Consider the following 15,327-nt stretch of genomic DNA (forward strand, 5'->3'; position numbering starts at 1 on the left):
ATTCAGTACATTCAGTGAAATGCAAATAGCTGTAATTAGCTGCTGGAACATATGCAACAGGTTTTTTCAACTCTCTAAGTACACTGTGCTTGTCCATATGCGTCATGTTTGTCAGTCAGAAATTTGCATATAATATAGCCAACAAAGATGGTGGCTGTGATCCCCCAAGATTGACAGCAATTTCCTCCACAGATCAAGTTGTAGGTTGTGGGTTAGTACGTTGAAAAGTTTAAGCCTGGAACCACAGGCTCTCTAACATAGAAACATAGAAACATAGAAAATAGGTGCAAGAATAGGCCATTCGGCCCTTCAAGCCTGCACCGCCATTCAGTATGACAAACACCTTAGGTGGATGAGTCACTAGGAGGGTTAAACTACAACTCTTTTTTCCCTTTCGTTCACCCCAGGACAAGATGATAGTCTTCAAAGTGGAGTGACCCTCTTCTGACCCTCATTTCTGCCATAGAGACATATCCAAAAGTAATAGCATTTATTTTTTGGAGATAATACTCACTGACCTGAAATACTGACTTTGTTTCGCTCTCCAAGCATGCTGCTTGGTGGGTGAATATTTTCAGCCTTTTCTGCTTTATTTCAAATTTCCCTTCATTAGAATAGTTTGCCTTTGGATTCTCAGAGAGACTATTATTGACAAGCACTCGTACCTACCCTCCTAAATATTGCAGGAACCATGCATCTGTTTTCCATCTGCACTGTATTCTGTGTCGTGTGTTTATTATGGTAACTTGTCACGTGTGTGGACCCATAATAAAAGCGAAGAGAATAAGTTACGTATTCATGCTTTATTCTTGACATTGTGCTTTTGGGGTCTACCAGGTGTTATATCTTTTGCTGACCACTTATTCACTTAATTTACACTTAATTGAATTGCTTCAAGGTTGTTTGTTTTGCTAATTGCTAGTAAAGGACCGAATGCCTTTCTTTGACTTTGTAGGACCTTATTAGTGGATTGATCGGAGGGCACATCGTAAAGGTAACAACCCATACTAGGTCACAAGCAGTGGAATTGGTTTGTTAGAACAGCCACTACAAATATATTTCAGTAACATTTGCCATAAAAGATTTTCCTTGACATGTTATTCTCTGCTGCTCAGCCAAAAGTTTCTCACCTAATCAAACAACATATTAGGATATGCAAAAATTGTTTCCATTGGCTGTTGAAACTGGGTTAATCATAGCATTTGAGAAGGAGTTAAAGATTGCAAGAAATTAACAAAGGAAAGTGTAATTTCAATAGATTTATCTAATGTGCTTGAATTTTCAGTAATGTTTAATGAATAGTGTAAGAACTCTCTACTCTAGTTCCAGTTATGCCACTGGCGTTTAGGGCAACAATGAAGGTCCTCCATCTCTGGCAGTGTTCAAGGCTTCCTTCATCGTGTCAGTAGCTCAGTTTTCATTACTGTCAGTCATGCAAGTCCCAGGTGGAGACTCAGGAATACCGTCACAGTCAGGTGTAGAAGGATTCTTCATTGCTGTTTCCATAACAAGTTGGTTTTACCAGTCAGGGTTGCTAGCCCTGAGCTGAACCCCAAACCTAGAGGACTGGTGGACCACTCTTAGTCTGACCTCTACCCTTTGACCTGTTTGGCGAAGTTGACCGGATCAAGTGCCAAAGCATAAAGTCTTGACTCCAGCCAACATAGCTCTCCAATTATTGAGCCACACAAGCCTCCAAACCGTGACAAGAACATGGTCCTCTTGGAGGAGTGGGAGAATACCAACAATTTGTTTGCTTTTACGGTCTTATGTACATAATACAAAAATCAGTTGTCAGAAAGTTTTCTTTTCTATCTAAATATGCAATCACACATAGCACACATTTAAAATATTCCCAAACTTTGAAGTATCTGTTGATTTAGCTCATCACAAATAAAACAGAATGTTTACATACAGAAGTTGTAAATTGTTCCTTATTTTAAGTGTGGGGTTACTAATGGTGGTTGCTATGGGGATGATTAGATGGTGCAGTTAACGAAAGCCACCTTTGCAGTAGTGAAACAGGATCTCTCCACAGGACCTCGATACACTTCACACCATGTCAGATCTATGGACAGCTGTGTTTATATTGCTATGCATCAGAGAGTTGGATCTGAAGGATTTAGAATGTCATCATGTTCACATTCCCTCATCATCTGTAAAAGCAGACTGCAAAGGGAGGCAAGCTCTTTCTTTTTAAAGCCAATGTTCCCAGGTCAGTGTAAAGTAACACCCTTGGGAGCTGGAGCAAGGGCTCATGTCAGTTTTAATCTGGAACTCATATCTCATCTTTGTTTGGGGAACACTCTGGGCTCAAGGCAATTTATATTCAATGCTCTTCTCTAATCTGTTATTCCTTGCTAAAATCAATGTAAATTGCTTTATCTACAAGCCTTCCATTTAGGCCGAGTGGCCATTAATTAATAAGACAAATGTAAAGAAGCATTAAATATCCTTGGATGTCTATGTTGGTATTCTTGGAGTGCTACACAAAAAATCTCTGTTGACCATATATATTTGTTTAATAAGATCGGTACTTGATTATGGCTGTGTGGCTTAAGGATCAGCGTCATCTTCAAATTTAAAATGTTTGGATATGATACAAGCAGAGGCTTTAAGTAAGGTCGTCTCCTGTTTCAGCTTTACTGGTTGAAAGAGAACAATGGCCCTATAGTTGCAGAGATTGAAGTTGTTGTTAACATTCTGGATTAATTTGAGGGGGCAGAGGAATGATCACCCTGTTAAAAGTGTATTGGAAGACTGTAGGGAACATCACAAGAAAAGTGTTTTTAGTTTTTGATGGCTGGGTTCTCATCACGCTAGGAATATGGGTTTGTTGGATTTTGTAATTTGTCCCACTGTAGTTTTGTCAGTAACCCCACTGTGGTTTTTTTCCAATGGTTTTAGTTGATTTTAGGTTGCATGATTTAATGAAATCCAAGGATTCTGATATGCTTGAGAGTCTGTTGGTTCATCAGTACGTTTAGGAAAATTGTTGTGATATGTTAACCATTTTTACTGATGGATCAAAAGATAATTTAACAGGGAATGTCAGTGTGGCTGTTTTTATACCTGAATTACAGGTAACAATAAAGAAACGTCTGACTAACTATCAGTGTATACTGCAGAATTGGTTGCTATCATTTTGGTCTTACAGTGGGTGGAGTAAATCTGTCCTTGCAAAGTTATAATTTGTTCAGATTCTTTTTCAGTTTTAACTAGTCTTAAAACAGGTCATTCTATCAGTAAGTCAGATTTACTGCATCAAACTTTATTTCACATTCAAAGTATTGGTCTACATGTCTTCTTCCTATGGGTCTCTGCACATAGAGATGTTGAGGGGAATGAGTGGATTGATTTCGCCAAAGAAGTTGTTAAAAGTTCATCGGTGGATATGGACCTTCCACTCAGCAAATCAGAAGCTAAGGGGTTGGTGGGGCGAAGAATTGGGAGATCATGGCAAGACTTGTGAGATAATGGACATAAAGGGAGACACCTTTACAGAATACATAAAATTGTTGGATTGGTGGGAGAAGGACAAGAAGAGAAGGAATTATATTGACTCAACGTAGAAGTAGGCATACTATGCTTAATTATTCCTTATATCTTGTTGGAAAACATCACTCTGGGCTGTGTAGATTTTGTTATCATTATGAAACAGTTGAACATATTGTTTTACAATGTAAAGCATACGAGGTTGAAAGAAAGCAAATACAGGCTGCACTACTAGCTTTGGGGGTTGACAGTTTTCATTTAAAAACTTTACCGAGTTTTGGAAGTGACATGAATGTAATTCACAATATTGTCTTTCATTATTTAAAATCTATAGGGCTTTTTTGGGGTAATTCAGTTTTCAGTTGATAAAGAACTAGTAGGGGTTTTATTTCCCAACTCTCTGTACCACACTGCAGTCCAGTTGATGATGGTAATGCACCTTTAAGTGGGACTGCTAATTGCCATAGAAAGTCAGAAGAAGAAAAAGGTCCAGCTGCTGGAGAGTCAGTATCCTAGCAAAAACTACACCATGAAGACAAAAGAACGCTCCAAGCAACTCTGTAAAAAAGTCATTGAAAACCACAAGCCAGGAAATGGATACAAAAAAATTTCCAAGTCACTGAATTTCACTTGCAGCACAGTCAATCATCAAGAAATGGAAAAAATATGACACAGTTATAAATCTGCCTAGAGCAGGCCGTCCTCAAAAGCTGAGGGAACATGCAAGAAGGGGGACTAGTGAGGAAGGCCACCAAGAGACCGATGACAGCTCTGGAGGGTTTACAAGCTTCAGTGGTTGAGATGGGAGAGACTGCACATACAAGAACTGTTGCCTGGGTGCTTCACCAGTCACAGCTTTATGGGAGGGCGGTAAAGCGAAAGCTACTTCTGAAAACAACTCATGAAATCTTGGCTAGAGTTTGCCAGAAGTCATATGGGAGACTTAGAAATCAGCTGGAAGAAGGTTCTATGTTCTGATGAAACCAAAGTTGAGCTTATTGGCCATCATACTTAACTTTATGTTTGGCATTAGCCAAAAACCGCACATCATCAAAAACATACCATACCATGAGGCATGGTGGTGGCTGCAGCATGTTGTGAGGTTGTTTCACTGCAGCAGGCTCTGGAAGGCTTGTGAAGGTAGAGAGTAAAATGAATGCAACAAAATACAGGGAAATCCCGGAGGATAACCTGATGCAGTCTGCAAAAGAACTGCGACTTGGGAGAAGATTCGTTTTCCAGCAAGACAATGACCCCAAGCGTAAAGCCAAATCTGCACAGGAATGGCTTAAAAACAGCAAAATTAATGTCCAGGAGTGGCCAAGTCAGAGTCCAGACCTCAATCCAATTGAGAATTTGTGGCTGGACTTGAAAAGGGCTGTTCACTCATGATCCGCATGCAATCTGACAGAGCTTGAGCAGTTCTGTAAAGAAGAATGGGGAAAAATTGCAGTGTCCAGATGTGCAAAGCTGATAGAGACCTATCCACACAGACTCAAGCTGTAATTGCTGCCAAAGGTGCATCTACTAAATACTGACTTGAAGGGGTGAATACTTATACAATCAATTATTTTGTCTTTAATAATTGTAATAAATTTAAAGCATTTGTAGAAATTTGTTTTCACCTTGACATGAAAGAGCCTTTTCTGTTGATCAGTATCAAAAAAGCCAAATTAAATCCACTGTGATTCAATGTTGTAAACAATAAACATGAGAATTTCCAAGGGAGTGCATACTTTTTATAAGGACTGTATGTTGCTTTACAAGGATCTACCCCTTAGTAATAATGAAATTTCCAAGGGGAGTGAATTCTTCTTATATAACTAGGATGCCTAAGACTTTTGCAGAGTGCTGCATTTGTCAATGTGGAGCAGAAAGCAAGTTTGTAAATCAAGTGGGAGCAAAGGCTGTTAGGAATGGTGAGGGTGGAGAGCTGTGGGAGGGGTGTGGGACAGATGGTAGAGAAGGAGTACCAGGGATGGGGGGGGGGGGGGGTCGTGTGGGTGCAGACGCACCCAGTCCTGAGACACCAAGCAAGATCATTTGATTCCCAACAATTGGTTTAGTAAACATGACAGGATACCTCTCTGGTGCTTCCCGCTCCCTTCCCTTTGCCTTCCCATTGTCCCAACCACGATTTCCCTCTCGCTGCCCCTGTCCACTTCTCAGTCAACAGTCGAGACCCATATCAGAATAAAGTTTATCATCACTCACATATATCATGATATTTTTATTACAGCAGCAGTATAGTGTAATACATAAAATTACTACAGTACTGTGCAAAATTCATAGACCCCCAGCTCAATATTGCCTAAGACTTTTGCACAGTACAGATGATGAATATTTGAACTTAGGCCCTGAGAATTTGAATGTCTAAGGATATATATATATTTTTTTTCTTATTGTAATTTATAGTTTTTTTATGAATTGCACTGTACTGCTGTCACAAAAAAACAAATTTCACAGCATATGCCACTGATATTAAACCTACTTCTGATTCATTTTAGCATTCCTTCGTTATTTTAGACTTAAATTCAGTACTAAACCAATTATAAATAGGAAAAAGAAAATAAAGCGTCCTGAAATTAGCAGTCGTTTTATAATTCCTTCATTTCTAAACAATATCTTATGCTGAATTTATGGAGATTGAACTTGCCTGGAAACCTGTATTTCCCTTTCATGAAAAGTGCTTAATTTAATTTCCCCAACTTGTTGCATTTGATTTCTATCTTAGCTTAAGTAGTTACTGAATGGTCTAATTTTTCTATCTCAGCCCTTTGAAATTATAAGTAAAAAGGGGATGGAATCTGTAATAAAGATGGTGATGTTAACCTTTGTCACGCACAATAACCTACTGTTGAAAATATTCTAATTTATAACTTGCTTTACTCCCCTTCTTGCCTTTCACATAAGCTATTCCATTTCAACTGCAGTTTATTTTAACTTGTACCACAGTATGTACACAATTACGTGTCACCTTGCAACTACTTAAAGAAGTCCATATTTTAACTTTGTTACATTTGTATTATTGGACATGTGTTATCTCTACGCACACAGTTTTGATGTCACATTTCTAGTGCTGGCTGACAGGAGCCATAAAGGACAAGTTATAAATTCTAGCTGGAATGTGCACACAGTTTGTATGAAATATATTTGATTATGGCTAGGTATAAAAGTTTGATTTGGATTGGTTGAGAGCCATTGTAAAAACCTATATTATATTGCTTGTGTGAGCTGGAGAGTGATGTTTTATTTCCAGTGTTTTATTCACCTGTCTAGACGACTTTGATAGTTCTAACATAAAACCGCCAATGATAGGTCATAGAGTCTGAAATAATGCTTCTGGAAATGGATTCCTCATGTGAGTAACCCTGTCTCAGAACCCTTCAAGCATCTCTCACTGCCACCAACTTTCAACCCAGAGCAAGTGTCATTCAACCCAGCTACTCGATTTACATTCCGCTTGGCTCTGTGCAGATTATTTCCTCAGCTCAACCCCCTGAATCATGTTGTCGGTGCTCCATCATCCGATATGTTTCATTAACCCTACCTAAGGGATTTTTCTGCAGCGTTTTGTCTTAACTTATAATAACCGTATCCTCTAAAGTCAGCCTGAAGTTATCCAAAGACTCACTCAATACTCTCGGTATTCTCCAAGTGTCCGCATCTTATCCCCCACAGCTGCTGACATAATGACAAGTCAAAGTTCGGAAGAAAAATTAGGTCCTGACATTCACCCTTTTAACAGCACTTCTCTGCAATTAAAAAGCTGGTTTCTCAGAAATAAGGCTGATATTAACTTGTACAAATGGGAAAATGATGGCATCAAAGGGGAGATGATCTCTGGTGACCAGTTTCAGTAAGTGTGGCAGCGTGGGCTGTTGTTGGTCAAAGAGAGGCAAAAAGGGACTTTCAAGGGTAGATTTCAGCTTGACAATGAGGGAGAGTTACTTGTTTGAGAATGACATCTTGCATGGTGGGAGCCATTTGCAAACTGCAAGACTTGGGAGTGAGTCATTATTTGAAGTAGTGAATGAATGAATAGTATCTCGTAGGATGGAGGCCTTTGCAAACTGCAAATCTCATCAGGAATGAGGGATTATTTGAGCCAATAAAAAGGAAGGAGGAGCAGCCATTATTGGAGAGGCCCAGTGTTAGTGTGGTCAGCCTTTGGCTCAACAGGCTCTGGCGAGAACAGGTGTAGGCTAAAGGTGCTGAGTTTTGTGGAGTAATTTAGTTGATTGTAGAAATTAAGCTTAAGGAGTTAGAGTCAATGGTGTAACAAGTGTAGGCAGGGCTGTAGTTAAGACAGTAGAATGCTTCTCTTGTAAGATGTGGGATTGCAGGGTACATAACAGTCTCCTTGATGACTACATCTGCAGGAAGTACACCTAACTTCAGCTCCTCACTGATAAGGTCAAGGAACTGAAGTAAGAGCTGGATGTTCTCAGGACCATCCAAGAGGCTGAAAACCTCATAGGTGAGACTTTTACTGAGGTGGTCACACCCAGAGTGCAGGCTTCAGATAAGTAGATGGGTGACCACCAGGAGAAGTAAGGAGAGTAAGCAGTTAGTGCAGGGTTCCTCTCATCCACAAGATGGCGGTGCGCCTGCGTGTGCGCAGCCCTCCGGTGAAAAATTATATCATATCTGTTAAATAGGGGCCGTGGACAATTCTGATTTAATGGAGAATGGACGTGAAAGCACAAAGGAACATCTGGAGAAATTTCTGAAATGCCCGTTTGCTGCTGTTGTTACTGTATGGTCGGGAATCTTTTGGAGGGTAGGCCTCAAAATCCCCGGCCCTGCCTGCTTTTGGCGACCGAGAAGGAGGTCAGATTGTTCGGACAGAGATGGCGCTCAGTACTTGGTGTCGGAGAGCTGATCAGAGCTCGAAGTTTTCGGATGACCCAGAGTCGGATTGTGGTCGGCATGGCAGGGAGAGTTTCTCTTCCTTCTCCCGTCTGCGTGAGATGTGGGACATTTGAGAAACTTTGAACTTTACTGTGCTCATGGACTTCTTCATCAAGTTATGGTATTGTTACACTGTTTGTAACTATATGTTATAATTATATGGTTTTGTCAGTTTTTTCAGTCTTGGTTTGTCCTGTGTTTTGTGATATCACACCGGAGGAACTAATGTATCATTTCTTAATGCGTGCATTACTAAATGACAATAAAAGAGGACTACTTGTCTTCATAATCATATACCTATCAGGCACAGCAGCAGCAGCAGACAGGCTGGTAGCACTGTGGCCAGCTCTGAGCCTCAGCAGAGTAGGGCAAAGTTTGGTAATGCAATAGTGTTAGTTAGGGAGATGGTCAGGAGATTCTGTGACAGTGAAAAAGATGCCAGAATGGTATGCTGCTTCTCAAGTGCTAGGGTCAAGGATGTCTCAGAGTGGCTGCAGAATATTTTCAAGAGGGAGGGTGAGCAACCAGAAGTTGTGGTGCACATTGGCACCAATAACATAGGTAGAAAATGGGACGAGATCTTGCAGAGTGAGTATAGGGAGTTAGGGAAGGGACTGAAGAGCAGGACATCCAAGGTAGAATCTCTGGACTACTTCCAGTGCCACATTCTAGTCCGGGCAAGAATAGTATGATAGTACAGATGAATGAGTGGCTGAGGAACTGGCGCAGGGGCCAGGAATCAGAATTCTGGATCATTAGGATCTCCTCTGGGGAAGGTAAGACCTGTACAAAAAGGACAGGTTACATCTGAACCTGAAGAGGACCAATATTCTTGAGGGCAGTTTTGCTAGAGTAGTTGAGGAAGATTTAAACTAATTTGGCAGGGAGATGGGCACTGGTGTGGAAGGGCTGATGATGGGCTGTTTGGTATTGAACCATAGGACATTACAGCACAGAAACAGGCCTTTTGGCCCTTCTTGGCTGTGCCGAACTGTTTTTCTACCTAATCCCACTGACCTGCACCTGGACCATATCCCTCCATACACCTCCCATCCATGTACCTGTCCAAGTTTTTCTTAAATGTTAAAAGTGAAGCAGAGACAGTGAAAACTGTGAGGAAAGATAGGCAGAATAGGATGAAATATCAGTCAGTGTTAAGGTGTAACAAGGGGGCAAAATAAAAAAGGGTGAAGAAAGTGTTATATTTGAATGCACGCAGAGTGCTGACTAAGTTAGATGATCTTGTAGTGCAGTTAGAGATTGGCAGGTATGACTGTGTCTTGGCTGAAAGAAGATCATAGTTGGGAGCTTAAGATGGATACACATTGTATTGTAAGGACAGGCAGGTATGTAGTGGGGGTGAGGTGACTCAGTTAATAAAAAATGAGAACAAGTCCTTAGAGTCAGGTGACATATGATCAGAATGCGGAGAATCCTTGTGGGTGGAGTTAAGAAATTGCAAAGCTAAAATGACCCTGATGGGAGTCATATGCAGGCCTCCAAACAATAGCCAGGATGTGGAATATAAATTACAACGGGAGATAGAAAAGACATGTAAAAAGGGCAATATTATGATAGTCGCAGTGGATTTCAATCTGCAGCTAAATTGGGAAAATCAGGCTGGTGCTGAATCTCAAGAGAGAGAATTTGTAGAATGGCTTTTTTGAGTAGTTTGTGGTTGAGCCCAGTAGGGGAAAGGCATTTCCGGGTTGGGTGTTGTGTAATCAGAATTGATTAGAGTTTAAGGTAAAAAAATATACATTTAGGAAGCTGTGATCATAATATGATAGAAATCACCTTGCAGTTTGAGAGGGAGAAGATAAAGTCAGATGTATCAGTATTAAAGTGGAGTAAAGGGAATTATATAAGCATGAGAGAAGAGCTGGCCAAAGAGGTTCAGAAGGGGACATTAATCTGGCAGGATGGCAATGGCTGGACTTTCTGGAGGCAGTTCAGAAGGCAAAAGATAGATACATCCCAGAGATGAAAAAGTATTTTAAAGGGAGGATGAAGCAACTGTGGCTGACACAGAAAGTCAAAGACAGCATAAAAGCAAAAGAGGACGTATGTAAAATAGCAAATATTAGTGGGAAGTTAGAGGATTGGGAAGCTTTTAAAAATCAGCAGAAGGCAACTAAAAAAGCCAAATGGAGGAAAGAGATGAAATATGAAGATAAGCTAGCCAATAATATAAAAGAGGATACCAAACAATTTTTTTCAGATATATAGAGTGGATATCGGACTGCTGGAAAATGACACTGGAGAGATAATAATAGGAGAACAAAGAAATGGTGGACAAACTTAATATGTATTTTGTGTCATTTTTCACTGTGAAAGACACTAGCGGTATGTCAGACATTTGAGAGTGTCAGGGGCAGAAGTGAGTGTATTGCTTTTACTAAGGACAAGGTACTTGGGAAGCTGAAAGGTCTGAATGTAGATGTCACTTGGGCCAGATGGACTATACCCAGAGTTCTGAAAGCGATAGTTGAAAAAATTGTGGAGGCATTAGTAATAATCATTGAAAAATATCTAGATTCTGGAATGGTCTGGAGGACAGGAAATTATGGGCCAGTTAGCCTGATCTCAGTGGTTGAAAATATATTGGAGTCCATTATTAAGGATGGAGGCACCTAAAAAAACACTGTGGACCAAAGTCATAATGGTTTCCTTCAGGGGAAATCGTACCTAACAAAGTTGTTTAAGTTCTTTAAGGAAGTAGCAAGCAGGATAGACAAAGGAGAGTCAGTGGACGTTATTTACTTGGATTTTCAAAAGGCCTTTGACAAGGTGACGCACATGATTAACAAGATAAGAATCCATGGTATTATATGAAAGATACAAGCATAGATAGAAAATTAACTGACTGGCAGGAGACAAAGAGTAGAAATAAAGAAGCCTTTTTTCTGATTGGCTACCAGTGACTAGTGGGGAGAAAGAAGAAAAAGAAAATAGGGTCTGTCTTGGGACCGCTACTTTTCACACTACGAGGGGTGATTGGTAAGTTTGTGGCCTAACGTAGAAGGAGTCAATTTTAGAAAACCTAGCACATTTACTTTCCTACATTTACACACTTAGTCCAGTGGCCGTGGAGCATACGGGTCCCTTCTTTGTAGAAATCAGCATCTTGGACCTCCAGAAGTGGTCCACAGCAGGGGGTGATTGATAAGTTTGTGGCCTAAGGTAGAAGGAGATGAGTTATTAACTTCAAATTTTCTGCATTTTCGCACAAAGAGTTGAACTGCATGTGCATGTAACAAGAGCTGCATAACTCATCTCCTTCTATCTTAGGCCACAAATTTATCAATCACCCCTGCTGTGGACCACCTGGAGGTCCAAGATGCTCTCGTTAAATGCACGTGCAGTTCAACTCTTTGCGCGATAATGCAGAAAGTTTGAAGTTAATAACTCATCTCCTTCTACCTTAGGCCACGAACTTAACAATCACCCCTGCTGTAGACCACTTCTACAAAGAAGGGATCCGTAGATGTAGGGGAGAAGGAAGAAAAAGAAAATAGTAAAGTTGTTTGCACCGTTAGTGATAAGCAGAGAGTAAGAGGTGGAAAATTTCTTAAATGCATTTATTTTAATGCTAGGAGCATTATAAGAAAGGTGGATGACCTTAAAGCATGGAATGATTGCTGGAAGTACGATGTGGTAGCTATTAGTAAAACATGGTTATAGGAGGGGTGTGATTGGCAACTAAATATTCCTGGATTTCATTGCTTCAGGTGTGATAGAATTGGAGGGACAAGAGTGGGAGGGGTTGCATTGCTTGTCAGAGAAAATATTACAGCGGTGCTCTGGCAGGATAGATTAGAGGACTCGTCTAGGGGGCTATTTGGTTGGAATTGATGAATGGGAAAGGTGTAGTAACAGTTACACAGCTGTATTATAGACCACCAAATGGGGAGCAAGAATTGGAGGAGCAAATTTGTAAGGAGATAGCAAATATTTGTAGTAAGCACAAGGTTGTCATTGTGGGAGATTTTAATTTTCCACACATAGACTGGGAAGCCCATACTGTAAAAGGGTTGTAACACACATCAAAGTTGCTGGTGAACGCAGCAGGCCTGGCAGCATCTCTAGGAAGAGGTACAGTCAACGTTTCGGGCCGAGGCACTTCGTCAGGACTAAGGGTGTGCTGCGTTCACCAGCAACTTTGATGTGTGTTACTTGAATTTCCAGCATCTGCAGAATTCCTGTTGTTTGCATCTGTAAAAGGGTTGGATGGTTTGGAGTTTGTAAAATGTGTGCAGGATAGTTTTTTTGCAGCAATACATAGAGGTACCAACTAGAGAAGAGGCAGTGTTAGATCTCCTGTTAGGGAATGAGATAGGTCAGGTGACGAAGGTTTGTGTTGGGGAGCACTTCGGGTCCAGTGATCACAATGCCATTAGTTTCAATATAATTATGGAGAAGGATAGGTCTGACCCAGGGTTGAGATTTTTGATTGGAGAAAGGCCAACTTTAAGGAGATGTGAAAGGGTTTAGATGGAGTGGATTGGGAGAATTTGTTTTATGGGAAGGATGTAATAGAGAAATAGAGGTAATTTAAAAGTGAAATTTTGAGGGTACAGAATCTTTATGTTCCTGTTAGGTTGAAAGGAAAGGCTAAAAGTTTGAGAGAGCCATGGTTTTCAAGGGATATTGGAAACTTGGTTTGGAAAAAGAGAGATATCTACAATAAATATAGGGAGCATGGAGTAAAAGAGGTACTTGAGGAATATAAAGAATGTAAAAAGAATCTTAAGAAAGAAGTTAGGAAAGCTAAAAGAAGATATGAGGTTGCTTTGGTAAGTAAGGTGAAAATAAATCCCAAAGGTTGCTACAGTTATATTAATAGCAAAAGGATAGTGAGGGATAAAATTGGTCCCTTGGAGAATCAGAGTGGACAGCTATTTGTGGAGCCAAAAGAGATGGGGGAGATTCTGAACAATTTCTTTTCTTCGGTATTCACTAAGGAGAAGGATATTGAATTGTGTAAGGTAAGGGAAACAGGTAGGGAAGTTATGGAAACTATGATGATTAAAGAAGAAGTACTGGCACTTTTAAGAAATATAAAAGTGGATAAGTCTCCAGGTCCTGACAGGATATTTCCTAGGACCTTGAGGGAAGTTAGTGTGGAAATAGCAGGGGCTCTGACAGAAATATTTCAAATGTCATTAGAGACAGGGATTCTGCCGGAGGATTAGCGTGTTACTCATGTTGTTCCTTTGTTTACAAAGGGTTCTAAGAGTAAACCTATCAATTATTGGCTTGTGAGTTTGACATCAGTGGTGGGTAAATTGATGGAAAGTATTCTTAGAGATGGTATATTTAATTATCTGGATAGACAGGGTCTGATTAGGAACAGTCAACGTGGATTTGTGCTTGGAAGGTCATGTTTGACAAATCTTATTGAATTTTTTGAAGAGGTTACTCGGAAAGTTGACGATGGTAAAGCAATGGATGTTGTCTATATTGACTTCAGTAAGGCCTTTGACAAGGTTCCACATGGAAGGTTAGTTAGGAAGGTTCAATCGTTAGGTATTAATATTGAAGTAGTAAAATGGATTCAGCAGTGGCTAGATGGGAGACACCAGAGAGTTGTGGTGGATAACTGTGTGCCAGATTGGAGGCCGGTGACTAATGGTGTGCCTTAGGGATCTGTACTGGGTCCAATGTTGTGTGTCATATACATTAATGATCTGGATAATAGGGTAGTAAATTGGATTAGTAAGTATGCAGATGATACTAAGATAGGTGGAGTTGTGGATAATGAAGTAGGTTTTCAAAGCTTACAGAGAGATTTAGGCCAGTTAGAAGAGTGGGCTGAAAGATGGCAGATGGAGTTTAATGCTGATAAATGTGAGGTGCTACATTTTGGTAGGACTAATCAAAATAGGACATACATGGTAAATGGTAGGGCATTGAAGAATGCAGTAGAACAGAGGGATCTAGAAATAACGGTGCATAGTTCCCTGAAGGTGGAATCTCATGTGGATAGGGTGGTGAAGAAAGCTTTTGGTATGCTGGCCTTTATAAATCAGAGCATTGAGTATCAGAGTTGGGATGTAATGTTGATATTGTACAAGGCATTGGTAAGGCCAAATTTGGAGTAATGTGTACAGTTCTGGTCACCGAATTATAGGAAAGATGTCAACAAAATAGAGAGAGTACAGAGGAGATTTACTAGAATGTTACTTGGGTTTCATCATTTAAGTTACAGAGAGAGGTTGAACAAGTTGGGTCTTTATTCTTTGGAACATAGAAGGTTGAGGGGGGACTTGATGCAGGTATTTAAAATTATGAGGGGGATAGATAGAGTTGACGTGGATAGGCTTTTTCCATTGAGAGTAGGGGAGATTCAAACAGGAGGACATGAGTTGAGAGTTAAAGGGCAAAAATTTAGGGGTAACATGAGGGGGAACTTCCTTACTCAGAGAGTGGTAGCTGTGTGGAACGAGCTTCCAGCAGAAGTGGCTGCGGCAGGTTCGATGTTGTCATTTAAAGTTAAGTTGGATAGCTATATGAACAGGAAAGGAATGGAGGGTTACGGGCTGAGTGCAGGTCGGTGGGACTAGGTGAGAGTAAGTGTTTGGCACGGACTAGAAGGGCTGAGATGGCCTGTTTCCGTGCTGTAATTGTTATATGGTTATATGGTATGCTCCATGACCACTGGACTAAGTGTGTAAATGTAGGAGGGGACTATGTTGAAAAATAAATGTGCTAGGTTTTGTAAAATTGACCCCTTCTACCTTAGACCATGAACTTATCAATCACTCCTCGTATGTGTCAATGATTTGGATGGCAGAATTGATGGTTTTGTGGCCAGGTTTGTGGATGATACAAAGATAGGTGGAGAGAAAGACAGTGTTGAGGAAGCAGAGAATCTGCTGAATGACTTAGACAGATTATTAGAATGAGTAAAGAAGT

Source organism: Mobula birostris, chromosome 9 (genome assembly GCF_030028105.1).
Source record: "Mobula birostris isolate sMobBir1 chromosome 9, sMobBir1.hap1, whole genome shotgun sequence".
Classification (NCBI taxonomy): domain Eukaryota; kingdom Metazoa; phylum Chordata; class Chondrichthyes; order Myliobatiformes; family Myliobatidae; genus Mobula; species Mobula birostris.